This window comes from Silene latifolia, chromosome Y (genome assembly GCF_048544455.1).
Source record: "Silene latifolia isolate original U9 population chromosome Y, ASM4854445v1, whole genome shotgun sequence".
NCBI classification, from domain to species: domain Eukaryota; kingdom Viridiplantae; phylum Streptophyta; class Magnoliopsida; order Caryophyllales; family Caryophyllaceae; genus Silene; species Silene latifolia.
The window spans coordinates 382,386,980-382,401,515 of NC_133538.1; the positions used below are offsets into that span (position 1 = coordinate 382,386,980).

The 14,536-nt window shown below is 37.7% G+C and overlaps 1 pseudogene; it reads left to right on the plus strand.

Annotated features, from left to right (window-relative positions):
• Positions 1 to 12,209: 12,209 nt before the first annotated feature.
• Positions 12,210 to 12,308, plus strand: LOC141636440 (small nucleolar RNA R71; annotated as a pseudogene).
• Positions 12,309 to 14,536: the final 2,228 nt, after the last annotated feature.

Genomic DNA, 14,536 nt, shown 5'->3' on the forward strand with positions numbered 1-14,536 from the left:
GCGATTGGGGTACTCGGTCTCCATTGGTAGTCGAGTCTTGGGTGCGTACTGTGCTGGCGCACGTCGAATCGGGATATACACCCGAGAATCTGCAGATTTAGACTAGGACCGTATCATTATCGTAGTCCTACCCGGGGAAATTATAGTCTAAGAGTAGTAAATGTCTTGCATTATTTGGATTGTTACTTTGGTCATATCTCCTTGAAATACGTGCTCGTGGCTAAGTGGTCGTGTCTGTTTTCTTGTCTTTCTTCTCCATTTATTTATTGTTGCTTATGCCTTACTTGTTTATTCCATCATTTCTTTTATCCTTGTTGGTTTAAACACGTATGATCCCATGTTTAGTTATAATTCGATTCAACCATGTCTTATCTAATATGATTGTTTGTTTATGTTCTTTATTATGTTCGTTTCGACATATTGTGGCTGGGAGAACCTTGAGTTAGTCAGACTGTGGCATTCATGTTTACATGAATGACAGGTGGTGAAGATGCTTACGTGGGGAAGACGTGTGGGCTAGCGAGAACTAACCCTTGGACCTTAGTTGCTAGTTTAGAATCCTCTTATATGTTTATTCGTGGGATATCTTTTCCCCGTTTTCTAGACTTGGGTTGTAATAACCTAAATTTGTCTATTCTAGTATTTGTTTCATTTCTTTTTGGCACCCGGGTGTCAATTTTTAACTAGTAATTTAAAAGTTTTTAAAATCTCATAAATTTCCGCTTTAATTTATTAGTTATATTTTCCGCTTTATCGCGGGGTATCACAGTTGGTATCAGAGCCTATGTTGCTCCCGACGCACACGTTTGTACCCCAAATTTAAATTTGAACTTGACCTTGAATAATGAATGAGAGATGGGTAGAATTAAGAACCTAAGGTGGTAGTCTGTAGTGTGTTTGCTCTTTGTTAGGTTCTAACATGTTTGTCGATTGTCATCTAATAATTGTTGTGCCCTTGGATCAATGACTGTGAACTTACCTATGAGAAGATCAAGATTCGGTGCCTATTGCCGGAAATTGAAGATTTGTTCAACCTTTAAAGGATGCTTCTACTTCCTCGAAGATGTTTCTCGTTCTTTGTGTACCTTGCCTTATTCTTTATCTCTTGGTGCTTATCCTTGTTCTAAACTCTCTTCTGTTTTGCTTGAAAGCTACTCTTGTACCCCTAACTTGTCCTTTGTTCCTTGCTTATCCTCCCTTAACGCCTTTTGATAGTACTCTTTCTTTTGAGGAATGTTGACCTTAATTGGAGGATTTGACTCTTCTGGAGTTTGTTTGTGGTTAACCCATAACCCTGGTTGTGAGAGGTTGTGATGTTGGAAAGACTTAGGTAGTGTGGTGAGACATACTTAGTGATTCTTATACCTAGTTCCTTGATAAAGTGAGTATGGTTGTTTAGTGGAATTAATTGTGTTGCCAAGTGTGAGTTGCATTTGTTACTAAGGTTATAGAACTTGGCTTTGTTGTTTATGTTTGGGATTTGAAAACCTTGGGAAGCGTAGTGAGGCGTGTCTTGGGATACTAGTACTTAGTACTTGACTTCAAATGGATGAAATGGAATGGTGGATTTGAAGATGTAAGATTAACTAAGTAAGTCGAGTTTGTGATTGGTTTCCATAATCACTTTGGGTATGAAGGTTTGATAATGTAGATGTTGCCATATGAGAAATGCTTATTGTGGGATTATTAGTTGGTCTAAGTGAGTGATCTTGATTACTACTTGAGTTATGGTATAAGAGTAAGACTAAGCTACATTATTGGAAAGTTGTAGCGCTTATTTTAGTAGCTTGAAAAGATAATGGTATGGTTGACGCCAATTGTTAAGTTAAAGAACATAGTTTCAATGTATGGTGTTAGGATGAGGAAATATGAGGTGGTAAAGCATTGTTACAACTAAGACCTTGTTTCTTGAGAACTCGATGATAAGTAAAGTTCTAGAATATCGGATTTGAAAGAATATACCTTGAGATGTTGATGACCATAATGGATTAGTGAGGTGATTTGATATTAGCTGGCTCTTGAGAACTCTTGAGCTTCGAGAGGCTTAGTGTTAAGAAGTCTTTGTTAACCCTATGGTTTTAGAGATTTTGAGGTTGTATCGACTACTTGAGATGATGGGATGATGTTGTAGATGAGTGTAGTTCTGCTTTTGGGAATCCGTAATAAGTAAAAGGATAGAAGGACTCGAGATCCTATTGGTTTTTCAAACTTGGGTGGCTATGCATCTTTCTCAAAAGAGTGAGTAGTAGAGTGAACTTTCATGAACGGAGTTTTAGGTCGACTTGTTACTACCTTAGCCTATATGAGAACCTTGTGGAATATTTGAGGAACCTTTTCTGGGAACTTAGAGCTTGGAATTAGCATCTTTGATTGAGGATTTTACCATTTTGAGAAACTCATGATTGACACTAATTGGATATGAGTATAGCTTTGTTGGAAACTTTGACATTGGTCTTGCGGAAGATATTTGAGGATGTTTGAGGATTTAGAGTGATGAGATTACACTTATAGTGGAGTACCTTGTTTCATGGAATAGCTTAGAGTGAAGTGACGTAAGTGTTTTGAGGAAATATTTGGGAGCGATGTGGTTATGAGTTTTGTTGTTAGGAAGTTTTTCGGAACCGTTTAGGATGATGTTGTTGTTTGAGATTTGAGTACCTGCCGTTTCCTTGTTGTCTAATTTCCCTTCTTCTTTGACCATAAGTGTTACCGTTCATACTACTCTTCCCTCGCTTCATCTTGCTCCTCCCTTAAGTTTGATGCTAGTAACCTATAAAAACTCTATCATTGACATCCTTGTTGATCTTACTTTGACTTTCACCCCTATGAAATTCATCGTAGCTCTTTCTGTTAGTTAAATTTGGACTCTCTTAGCGTACTTTATATTAATGCTATCTAAATGCTTTTCATTTCATACAATTTCTAAATATTTCAAGCTACCATTTTTGTTTCGTTGTTATAAGTTTATGTTACTTTTACAAAACCTTACCTATTTTAAAATTTTGAAAATAAAAATTTGATTTAATTCTCCTTTTGTTCCTTGAGTATAGACTTCTTTAGCATGATTTTAATTGCTAAACCCGAGATTTCTTTAAATTTTATCCAACTTCTGTTAACTTTGATATATTTATTATTTCTTTGTCAAAGTTTAAGATTACGTTTTTAGAAATTTGACTCCCTTTTGAGTTTAAAGGTGAAACCTTTATCTTCATTTTTGCTTTTGCAAAAGAAAATTTGAGTAGATTACCTTTTCTTTTGATTTTAACGTTGATCGGATGTTAGAACTCGTTATTGAAGACGTTTGATAACTTGTTCTACGCTTGTCAGCGAATTGATTTTGTTTTAAATTTGTCTTTGACATGGAAAGTTAGCGTTCTCGTGTGCACGACAAAAGCAATTTCGTTCCATGAATGAGACTTACACTTTTGAAAACTCTCCGTTAATGTTTTGAAAGTGTTTTAATTTTGATTTATACAAATGATTTACCTTTCGATCTGGTTATGTCGAAAAATTTTATTTGAAACTTTTGAAAGAATTTTAATTCTTACGATAAGTAACCTTTTAAATGTTTTGGTTACCGATTCCAAAATCCCAGTTTTATTTTATAAAACCTTTCATTTCTACTTTCAAGTTTCGAGGACGAAACTTTTTAAAAGGTGGGGTGATTGTAACACCCGCGAATTTCCCATTTTTGACATTCAAAATTTATTAAACCGTTTAATCATTTTATTATATATTTTTGAATTATTCAATTTAATTAATGTTATTTCAAATACGATTTTTATAAAAGTAATATATAAAAGCTCATTTATATAAAAATATGTATTTTAGTCGGATAGTAATAATAGTGACAATACTAATATTAGTTTCCGTCTCAAGTTAATATAGACTCGAGACATTTTTCCGTCTAGCTGTAGACCGTCACATTTCCCCTTGTAAGACTAATCTTTTCTCGATCTATCCTATATCGACAACACGCTCACCTACCACTTACACTCTACTTTTAAATATCTTACATATTATTATTATATATATTATTATCTTTATTATTATATATTATTATTATGTATTAATATTATTATTATTATTATTAGGGTAATTTGATAACTTATACCTTGAATAACTCACTTTTTCAAATCTTATACCTAAGATAATTTTCTTTAAAATCTTATACCTAATATAACATTTTCTTCCAAACTTGATACAAAATCTTAAAAAAATCCCTAAATTAACGATTTTGCCCTTACTAATTTGATGGTTTTAGTAGTGTTAATCGTGGATGTGTGTTAATAGGTAAGGCAAATGATGACAATCTTTAATTAGTAAGGATAAGATTGTCAATTCAAGCCTTTTTTTTTTCAGATTTGGTATCAAGTTTGGAACAAAATGTTATTTTAGGTATAAGATTTTAAAGAAAGTTATCTTAGGTATAAGATTTGAAAAAGTGACTTATTCAAGATATAAGTTATCAAATTACCCTTATTATTATTATTGTAGTATTACTCCTTACTATACGTCCCCACCCCCCTGCTCCCTTCCTTTTCTCTTTTGTTTTATCAGCAACAACAACAATCCCTGCAACAACAACAAAAGCGGACCAAAACACCATTGTCGTCTGATTAAAACCCAGATTTCGTCCCCATTTCTCAAACTTTTCCTCTAATTTTTGTACCATTCTCCTCCTTACTTCCTCCTTCATCTTTCAAGGTAATAAAGTCTCCTTTTTGTGACGGTTTCGTTTTTCGCCGTCTTATAAAAGTTTCGATTTTTGCCTCAATCCTTTATTTTTCTTGATCCTTGATAAAGGTTTCGAAGACCTGGTGGAAGACTCAAGCTTTGAGGACTGTTTATTCGAAGAATAAGGAGCGTTTAAGGTAACGGTGATAGGTTACTCGACAACGGTCGAAATTTCCGTCTTTTCTGTCGATTTACATGCTCTTGTTTGGTAATGTTTAGCTCTTTACATTTTCTTATTTGTGTGGTAAAGTTGGTCTCATTTTGGTGTTTGTGTGGGACTGTTTCGAGAACAATTTTGGTTTGTGTTCTGTTACTTGAGTTCGGCTTTTGGCTCGCTTTGATGGTTGGTGGTGGCTGTTTGGTTTTGTTTTGGGACGGAGAGAGAGAGAGAGAGAGAGAGCAGGCTTTCAGGACTGACTCGGGTCATTCCTTACCTGTGAGCTCCCGCTTTGGACCCGTCCCTAGTGCTCTCGAAACAAACTCGGACCGTTTTGTGCGTAAGTATGTAGTATATTAGGACGTGTTTCGCTCTGTTTGTGGGAATCGGTTTTTATATATATTTCAGGACTGGTTGAGGTAGTTTTGCAGGTGTGCGGGATTCTGTTTTGGAGCCGTGAAAGGGGATGTTGGAGTCTGTTTTTGGGTAGTTGAAAGGGAGTTTATAGAGCCGTTTAGAGATGAAACTAGGACTGTTTTGGGACGGGAATAAGGCGTGTGTTAGCGCTGTGTGGTGGCGGGTTGTAAGGCCGGGTATGGCTACTGGTTTTGTGTCGTGGGTCGAGTTGTGTTGGCACAAGTTCGGTTTATTTGAAATAATTAATTTCTGTCTCGAATTCTATAACGTAATTCATTAATATCGTTCTTTCACATATTTAGCTTGTTGGGCTCTTTTGATTTTGGTAAATGGGCTAGTTACATTTGGCATTTGGGCTTGCTATGTTTGATAAATTGGGCTACTTAGGCTTGTTGGATTGTACTAGTCATACTTAGTCAGTTGGGCTAGTTAGGTTTTATATATTTGGTTGAAATGTTCATTTTGATTGGGTTGTTTACATTTTATATTTTTGAGCCTCACTTATTATGGGTGTTTTGGTGCCATTCTCGAGTCATTTAAAATGTTTAAATATCCGTCTCGTATTTTATATAACGTAATCCGTTAAATATCGTTCATTATATATATATACTTTTCACTCATGATCAAATTGTTGGGTTTGGCATGATTTAATGGTTGGTTTTCACATGAGTGATTTGTTGGACTTATCATATAATTTAATTGTTGGGCCAATCTTATGTTTTGTAGTGGGTTCGTGAATGAGTCACTGGTGCTTGTTTCCATTTTCCGTAGTTTTCATATAACGTAAATTATTCATTATCGCTTGTTTATATTTCATTTAACCGGCATGTTAAATTGTAAAGTGGCATATTTAATAATATAATATTAGTATGAGATATTTATTATAAGTACTTGTGAGTGTCATATTCTTGATAATGTCTTGTATTGCCCTGTTGTGAGAGTCTTGGTCCTATCGGATACTAGAGGTGAGCTATAAGCCCTCTAGTTGTGATATGATCGTCGGGATTGATGTTCCCATCCCTACTCTTTGTGAGATGCAAGTCATAAGTATGAATGTGACATTAATAATCCCGTCTCTGAGTCTTGGTCCTATCGGATACTAGAGGTGAGCTATAAGCCCTCTAGTTGCGATATGATCGTCGTCCTACCAGGAGGTTGGAGTCTAGGATGTAGTCTTGTGTGTGGTATCTCGGACATGCATTAAAGGTAGCCTCTGAGTCGGATACTCCATCTACACTTTGTGTTGGTCTTACACTTGTGAGTCGTATTCTTGTAGAAATGCCATAATACCATAGTATGTACTTGACATGCATTTACGCCCTACTTATGCTGTTCTGGCAAGTATGGGTTTGGCCTACTTGTGTTGTTCTGGCAAGTGTGGTTTTGGGCCACTTGTGGTGTGCTGTCAAGTGAGTCTTATCTTAGTCTTTCCGCCACTTTCGTGCTGTTCTGGCGATTGGGGTACTCGGTCTCCATTGGTAGTCGAGTCTTGGGTGCGTGCTGTGCTGGCGCACGTCGAATCAGGATATACACCTGAGAATCTGCAGATTTAGACTAGGACCGTATCATTATTGTAGTCTTACCCGGGGAAATTATAGTCTAAGAGTAGTAAATGTCTTGCATTATTTGGATGGTTACTTTGGTCATATCTCCTTGAAATACGTGCTCGTGACTAAGTGGTCGTGTCTGTTTCCTTGTCTTTCTTCTCCATTTATTTATTGTTGCTTATGCCTTACTTGTTTATTCCATCATTTCTTTTATCCTTGCTGGTTTAAACACGTATGATCCCATGTTTAGTTATAATTCGATTCACCCATGTCTTATCTAATATGATTATTTGTTTATGTTCTTTATTATGTTCGTTTCGACATATTGTGGCTGGGAGAACCTTGAGTTACTCCCCACTGACTATGGCGTTCATGTTTACATGAATGACAGGTGGTGAAGATGCTTATGTGGGGAAGACGTGTGGGCTAGCGAGAACTAATCCCTTGGATCTTAGTTGCTAGTCTAGAAACCTCTTATATATTTATTCGTGGGATATCTTTTCCCCGTTTTCTAGACTTGGGTTGTAATAACCTAAATTTGTCTATTGTAGTATTTGTTTCATTTCTTTTTGGCACCCGCGTGTCAATTTTTAACTAGTAATTTAAATGTTTTTAAAATCTCATAAATTTCCGCTTTAATTTATTAGTTATATTTTCCGCTTTATCGCGGGGTGTCACATACCTCCTTCATTCTTTGTGCAACCATCAACTCTCACTCATATCATCATCATCATCATCATCATCTCCCTCCATGGACCCGGAGGCATCATCATCATCCTCTTATTCTTCTTCTTCTTCACTTGAACTTTGCTCATAATCATCATAACTACCTTCCCCATCCTCATCATCAACATCCTCCTCACTCCTAGTCACCCAGGTATCCCTTTCTTTATCTCGAGAAGCTTGAGAAAAGAACACTTTCCTATCCACCCAATCCGGCAAAGAACTCTTAAGATCAAGGAGTCCTTGCCTAGCAAGATTGTAGAGGGGTGGATATTGGGCGTAATAAACATTCACCCGATCTTTGTAGGCTTCTCTATGGATATGTTTTAATAGATTTGTCATATAATCTTCGCCCTCGACAACATTAGGATCATTTGTTGTGAATTCTTGGTAGGCAAAGGGATAAGGTGGTGTAACAATGGAGGAGGGCTCTTCAACCGGATTTTGTTGTTGGTTGATGATGTTCTTGGCATGCTTTGAGACGGGGAGAAGGTAGTGGCTTCGGCGAGTACAAATTCGGCAAATTTTCCCGGGAAAGATAAACGAATTGGCATCCTTGGTCACCCACTCATATTTTTGGACGGAGTTATCATGCTTTACCCAATGGAACTTGTGGATCAAAGTGTTCATGTCAAGGAGGTTTCCACCTTTAACCGGTTTGTAGGTGTTGTCTTAATTGAATTTTAGGTTAAAGTGCTTTGCCAATCTTGTTATCAAGCCTCCATTTACAATGAAAGCCGCCTTTTATTTTTCTTCCTTGAAGTCCAAATATCTCTCAATCAACAATTGAAGGATATTATACTCATTATTTGATTTTCCATGGGCATTCATTTTGGAATCCAAGTAGGTAAGGTCGAGTTCGGTCATGTGGGTAGCTTCTTTCCTAGCAATCAAGGTATTGGAAATAGACCTATGCCAATACCGTATACCCGGATGATGGATATACAAGGCATTGCATTCTCTAAATGTAGTCAACTCCCTTCCGACAATTGCCTTCCAAAGAGGCTTGGCATCAAAGTTGTGGGGTTTCTTGTGGAAACTCCAAAGGTCACCAATTCCAAATACCTTTCCGAAATCATCCTTTATCATCCTCCTACTTTGGTTTTCAAACCGAAATTCAACATATTTTTGGGTCTCAATCTTATACTCCTTCAAAGATCTAATGAACTCTAATGTGAGGGAAGGGTAAGTCAATTCATTCATTTCAAATAGGGTAGACAACCCCATGGACTCGAAAAATGCCTTGGTTTGGTCGAGCACTCCCAATTTCTCCAAAGTGTCTTGGCATACAAACTTAGTGGCTATAACTTTCTTCTTAGCAAGGGATTCAAATGCAATTCTATGCTCATTAGAAACAAAAGTTACCACCAGATAATCCTTAAGTTGCTCAATCTCCGGTAAAGTAGTAGTAACTTCCCCAATGGCCTTAATGACTTCAATTGCTTGATCCCTAGCTTTTTGCACTACCACTAAAGCATTTGATTCTAGAACTTTTTGCCTCTTGGATAGAGTTTGGAGTTTTGATACTTTGGTGTTGCCCTTTATTCTTGCCATTGTTGTTTTCTCCTTCAAATTTTGTGTCAACAAACCTTGATTATGCTTGAATGTTCTTTCTTTCTTCCAACTTCAATCAATTGCTTAATCAATTTGGGGTTTTTAGATTTTGCTCTAACCCTAGAAATTTTGATTGATTTTGTGAAGATTTTGATGTTTGAAGGTCTTTTTGTTGACAAAGGAGTGAATTGTTTGTATTTTGAGTAAGTTTGCAATTGATTTGATGAATTTAGTTGAGTAATTTATGTTTTTGGATGATGGGGTTGATGGTTTTAGTGAGGGAATGTGTTGTGTTTGTGTTTGGGGAAGAATAGAAATGAGGATGAAGGATAGAAATCCCGTGTTTATGTCTAATATGCAAGGAGGGACGCTCGACCTCTTTTGGGGACGGGCGGATTCTCAAACAGATTTTCTGATAAAGCTTTGGGGATGCTCGGCCTGAGCTTGGCTCGAGCGTGTTGAGTACTGGGACGCACGTCTTGTTGCCAGCTCGAGCGGATTCTGCTGCAGCTCATTTATTTTTGTTTTCTTCTTTGCTCCAGCCCCCACGAACTTAGGTCTGCCCGTGGGGATCCCTTTCCTGCGACTTGGCTTCTTCATTTCCTATTCTTTCGTCATGAGGTTGCACTACAAAGGCTTGGTTACCCTAGGCAATTGCTTCCCCACACTTGATCATCAAATAATACACATTGCAAACACATTAAAATCCCTCCCTCACTTGCTCTAAAAAATTCTACAACAAGGCATATAAAGTGCAATGCAAAAATTGAATAATGTACAAGTTAAATGAAATGCAAGTTAAGAGGTTAGAATATTTACAAATGGTGGTTTAGGCAGGACTCCACCAAACTCTCCTTCTTTTGAGAGGTGTCAAGGAGGTAAAGCAAGGGCGTTGTTGAAGTTGCTCAACGCCTTGTAAAAGTAATCAAAGGCTTGTTCATTGTCATGGTAGAGGTCTTGCATAGACCTTGGCACATTGTTGTCTTCATTCATGTAGTAGCCCGAGTCAAAGTGGTGACAAGGATCTACAAAGCCTTGGTCGAGGGTAATAGCGTTTCCAATGTAAGGGTTAACCAATCCATCAAATTCGTCATCCCATAGACCACATACTTCCCTTGCTTCTTTCCCTATGTTTGGAGGATCATGAGTTGGCAAGAGAAACTCTTCTTCCTTGTTGTCATGGCCAATGAGGCCTCCATAGATACTTGTCATGGGTGAGCTTTGGAAGCTCTTATTCTTGTTGTGAAAAATTATATGCTCTCCGAATAGAGCCACATCAATATTATCCACTTATTTCTTTCAATTGGGCGGTGTTTCTTTGCCCTTCTCTTTAGGATTTCCATCTTTCACTTGAATTTTGAATTGGGATTCCACTTTCTTCTTGTCACCTTCCCGGCTATAGTGATCAACCATAAAGCATGGGTCAAGCAAGCTGGGAGCTCTCATAGTCTTATCAAGATTAAAGATGATTGTTTCATCACCAACTTCAAGTGTGAGCATCCCGTGATTTACATCAATCACCTCTCCGGCGGTGTGTAGGATAGTATTCCTAGAATGATTGGAATATTGGAATCTTCCTCCATATCAACAATAACAAAGTCCACCGGTATGAAAAACTTTCCAATTCTCACGGGTACATCTTCCCATACCCCAAGTGGTTTCTGTGTTGTTCGGTCCGCCATTTTTAGAGTCATGTTAGTGCACTTGAATTCTCACACTCCTAGCCTTTCACATACCGAATATGGCATGACACTCACACTTGCACCTAGATCACATAGTGCCTTGTTAATTGTGGTATCACCAATGGTACATGGAATAGAGAAGCTTCCCGGATCATTAAGCTTAGGTGGAGAATTCCCTTGAAGTATTGCACTACTTATCTTTGTGAAAGCGATGGTCTCGATCTTCCTTATGGAATTCTTCTTGGTAAGGATATCTTTCATTTATTTTGCATAGGCCGGTACATGGTTGATCAACTCCGTGAATGGGATGGATACCTATAGGTTCTTCACAATCTCCATGAACTTTCCAAGTTGCTCATCAAGCTTGGGCTTGGATTGGCGACTTGGAAACGTAAGTCTAATCAAAATAGGTTCTTTTTCAACCTCTTTGGCCTTCTCTTCATTTATCTTCTTCAATGAATCATTGGTAGTTGGTTCCACTACCTTAGGATTTCTCCTCAATGGTTCCATCACATCTCTTTGCTTGACACTTTCCTCAATAATATCCTCTTCAATTGGCACCTTAGGTCCCTCATATCATGTACCACTCCTCAAATGGATGGCATTGATAGTTTCATGTCTTGTAGGAGGATTACCTTGAGGAGGTAAATGTCCTTTTTGCCTGTGGGAGCTTGAATAGGCCAATTGAGACAATTGTGTTTCCAACATCTTGGTATGAGGAAGGATATTGTTAATGGTAGTGTCTTTGGCTTGGCTATCTCTTTTCATTTGAGCAAAGAAATCTTGTTGGCTCTTTTGTATTTGGAGGACCGCTTTTTGAACATCAAAGGCTTGGTCATTGGATTGATTGTAAGAGGGTTGGTTTTGGTTGAAATAGGGTCTTTGAGTAGGATTTATCATTAGAGGTGGGGTGTATGTTAGTTGAGGATTTTGAACGTTTTGGCATTTGTATGAGAAGTTTGGGTGAAATTTGGTGTTTTCATTGTAATAGTTGGAGTAAGAGGTGTCATTCTTGTATGCTTGGAAAGGATTCACTTGCTCACTTGTGTCCCTACATTCTTGTTGATCATGTCCCAAAGTTCCACAATTCTCACACACTCCATTTGGAATAGAAGATGTTGCCACCATGGCATTGACATGTTGATGTTGCTTGGATGATTGAGAGGCTTGGCACTCCATTGTGTGACGGAGTCAACATTATGTCTCCCTCCCCTAGTATTAGCTTTTCTTGGCCTACTATATTGAGAGTTGTGAACTGCCATCTCCTCTATCTTTGCCCAAGTTTGGTTGTCATCTACCTCGGTGAATCTTCCATTAGAACCCATGTTGAGCACATTCCTTGAATCTTCATACAACCCATTCCAAAATTGTTGGACAAGAAATCATTCGCTTAGCCCATGACGAGGACAAGTGCGACATGTATCTTTGAATCTTTCCCAAGCCTCATATAAAGACTCTTCATCTCTTTGCTTGAACCCGGTGATTTGGGCTCTTAACATGTTGGTCTTTTCCGGAGGGTAGAACTTCTTGTAAAATGTAAGTGTTAACTTCTTCCATGAATCAATTCCAAGAGTGGCCTTGTCTAGGCTCTTTAACCATTGCTTTGCGGCTCCGATCAAGGAAAAAGCAAACATACCCATCGAATTTGGTCTTGAGTTAACCTCGTTAAGGAAATTGTATCACAATAGTCACAAAAAGCCTCCATGTGTAAATGAGGATCCTCACTAGGCATCCCTCCAAATTAAATTCTCTCAACTAATTGTATGAATGCGGATTTGGCAATGAAATTACCAGGCAAGTGGGGTGGTGTTGGAGTACCATTTGGTAGGTTCTCTTCGTTTGGTACGGAATAAGATGAAAATTTAGGCATTATAGGTTGCTTTTGTGGTTGGTTTGGAATTGGGTTTTCCTCTCCTTGTCTTGCAAAAGGGTTGGTAAACTCAACACTATCTGATTGGATGATACCAATGTCCACAAGTTCTCCAACACCCGCAATTGTTGAAGTCCCTCTAATGGTTTTTCGAATATTTGTCAAGGTTCTCTCGATTTCGGGATTAATAGGCAAAAGACCGCCTTGTGAACTCCTAGACATGCAGAAAATCAAACAACTAGAAAAAAAATTAAAACTGTCTTGAGGAGTTTGACTTCCCCAAGGTTAAGAAAGACAACTAAAAACAACTAATGATAACAATTCAATTGAAAACCGTCCCCGACAGCGGCGCCATTTTTTATTCGGTTGAAACTTTGTCGTCTAAGCTTACCAATCAAAACACTATTTATAATCTCAACAAACTAATCTTAGTAGAGTGGTAAGTAAAGGTCGGATCACAAGGGACGGGTATTATTTTGATTTATCGATTGTAGAAATCTATGTCTTAGGTGTCACAATTTGGGTTGAGTTTGAGGTTTGCAATCTAAACTACTTAACAAAGGAAATGTAAACAAATGAAAGTAAAACAAAGCAAGGTAAATGGGATTTGTAAACAATTGATTAAGGCACTAGGGTGTCATGGGTTCATAAGGGAATCATGATGAGATCTCATAAACACGTTTCATAGATGCAAGCAATTTATTGTTGTAGTGGAATCGAGTTAGTTTATTTCTTACAATTCCTAGGAAGTTTTGGGTCTCGGAGCCGAGTCGGTCAAGACTTTACAACTCCTAAAAGTTGAATTAATTCTCCTTATTCAACTATATGCATGGTCTAACGAGCGTTGAGTTGGTTTATGTCTTACAAGTCTTGTTGAATGGATAAGAGATTCATGCTAGGTTGTCAATCGAGCATTTCATCAAGAATAACATGTGCATAAGTTGAAACTACAACAATCAAGCAATCATATGAACTTATTAAGTAAAGATCTATCCCATGATTTAACTCCCTTAATCCCCCCATTAACCCCTAGTTAGGAGACTACTTACTCATGATCATGGAAAACATGCTAACAAGGGTATCAATCATATTAACAAGTCTAAACATGATGGATGAGTAAAGAAATAAACAATAGTTAAGCAAAGGATAAAAGGAATTGTACCAACTTACGATGATCCAAATAGTAAGCAAAGAATAATAGAAGAAAACTTGATGAATGATGAAGAGTTGTCAATTCTCCAATAAACCCAAATAATCTTCAAATTACCCAACTAAATCTAAGAACACTTGAATAATTAAGGAAAGATTAAGATGTGATTAAGATTGAATTGTGTAATAAAACTTGATTAACCCTAATAAAACTTGATTAAAACTTGATAATGGACTTGATTGTAACCTCCTAATACAATGGAGTATTTATACTAAGTATAAGTATTAGGGTAACTAAGGGTTTAAATGGCGATTAAGTCCCTAAAATGAAGATTCACGACTTGCAAATCCCTCAAGGAGACGCCCGACCTGCCCCTGTTTGACGCTCATGCTGCCAGGAAAAACGCTCGTCCTGCTCAAGGGACGCTCGGACTGAATCTTGGGACGCCCGTCCCTCCATTTACGGCGCTCGGGTCATGATTGGGACGCTCGTCTCCTAGGTCAGTTTGGCTTCTTCTTCATTTGGCTGCCTCAAGATCCATGGCGATCATTGAGGAGTGATGGGTGTCTTTTCCGCAGTCAAAATTAAATTTATAAGTCACTCACAAACTCTAACTAACTAGTAGTAGGGTAAGTAACGGTCGAACCCACAGGGACTAATTTTTATTATCTAAAATTGCTATTAATGGTATATATGTAA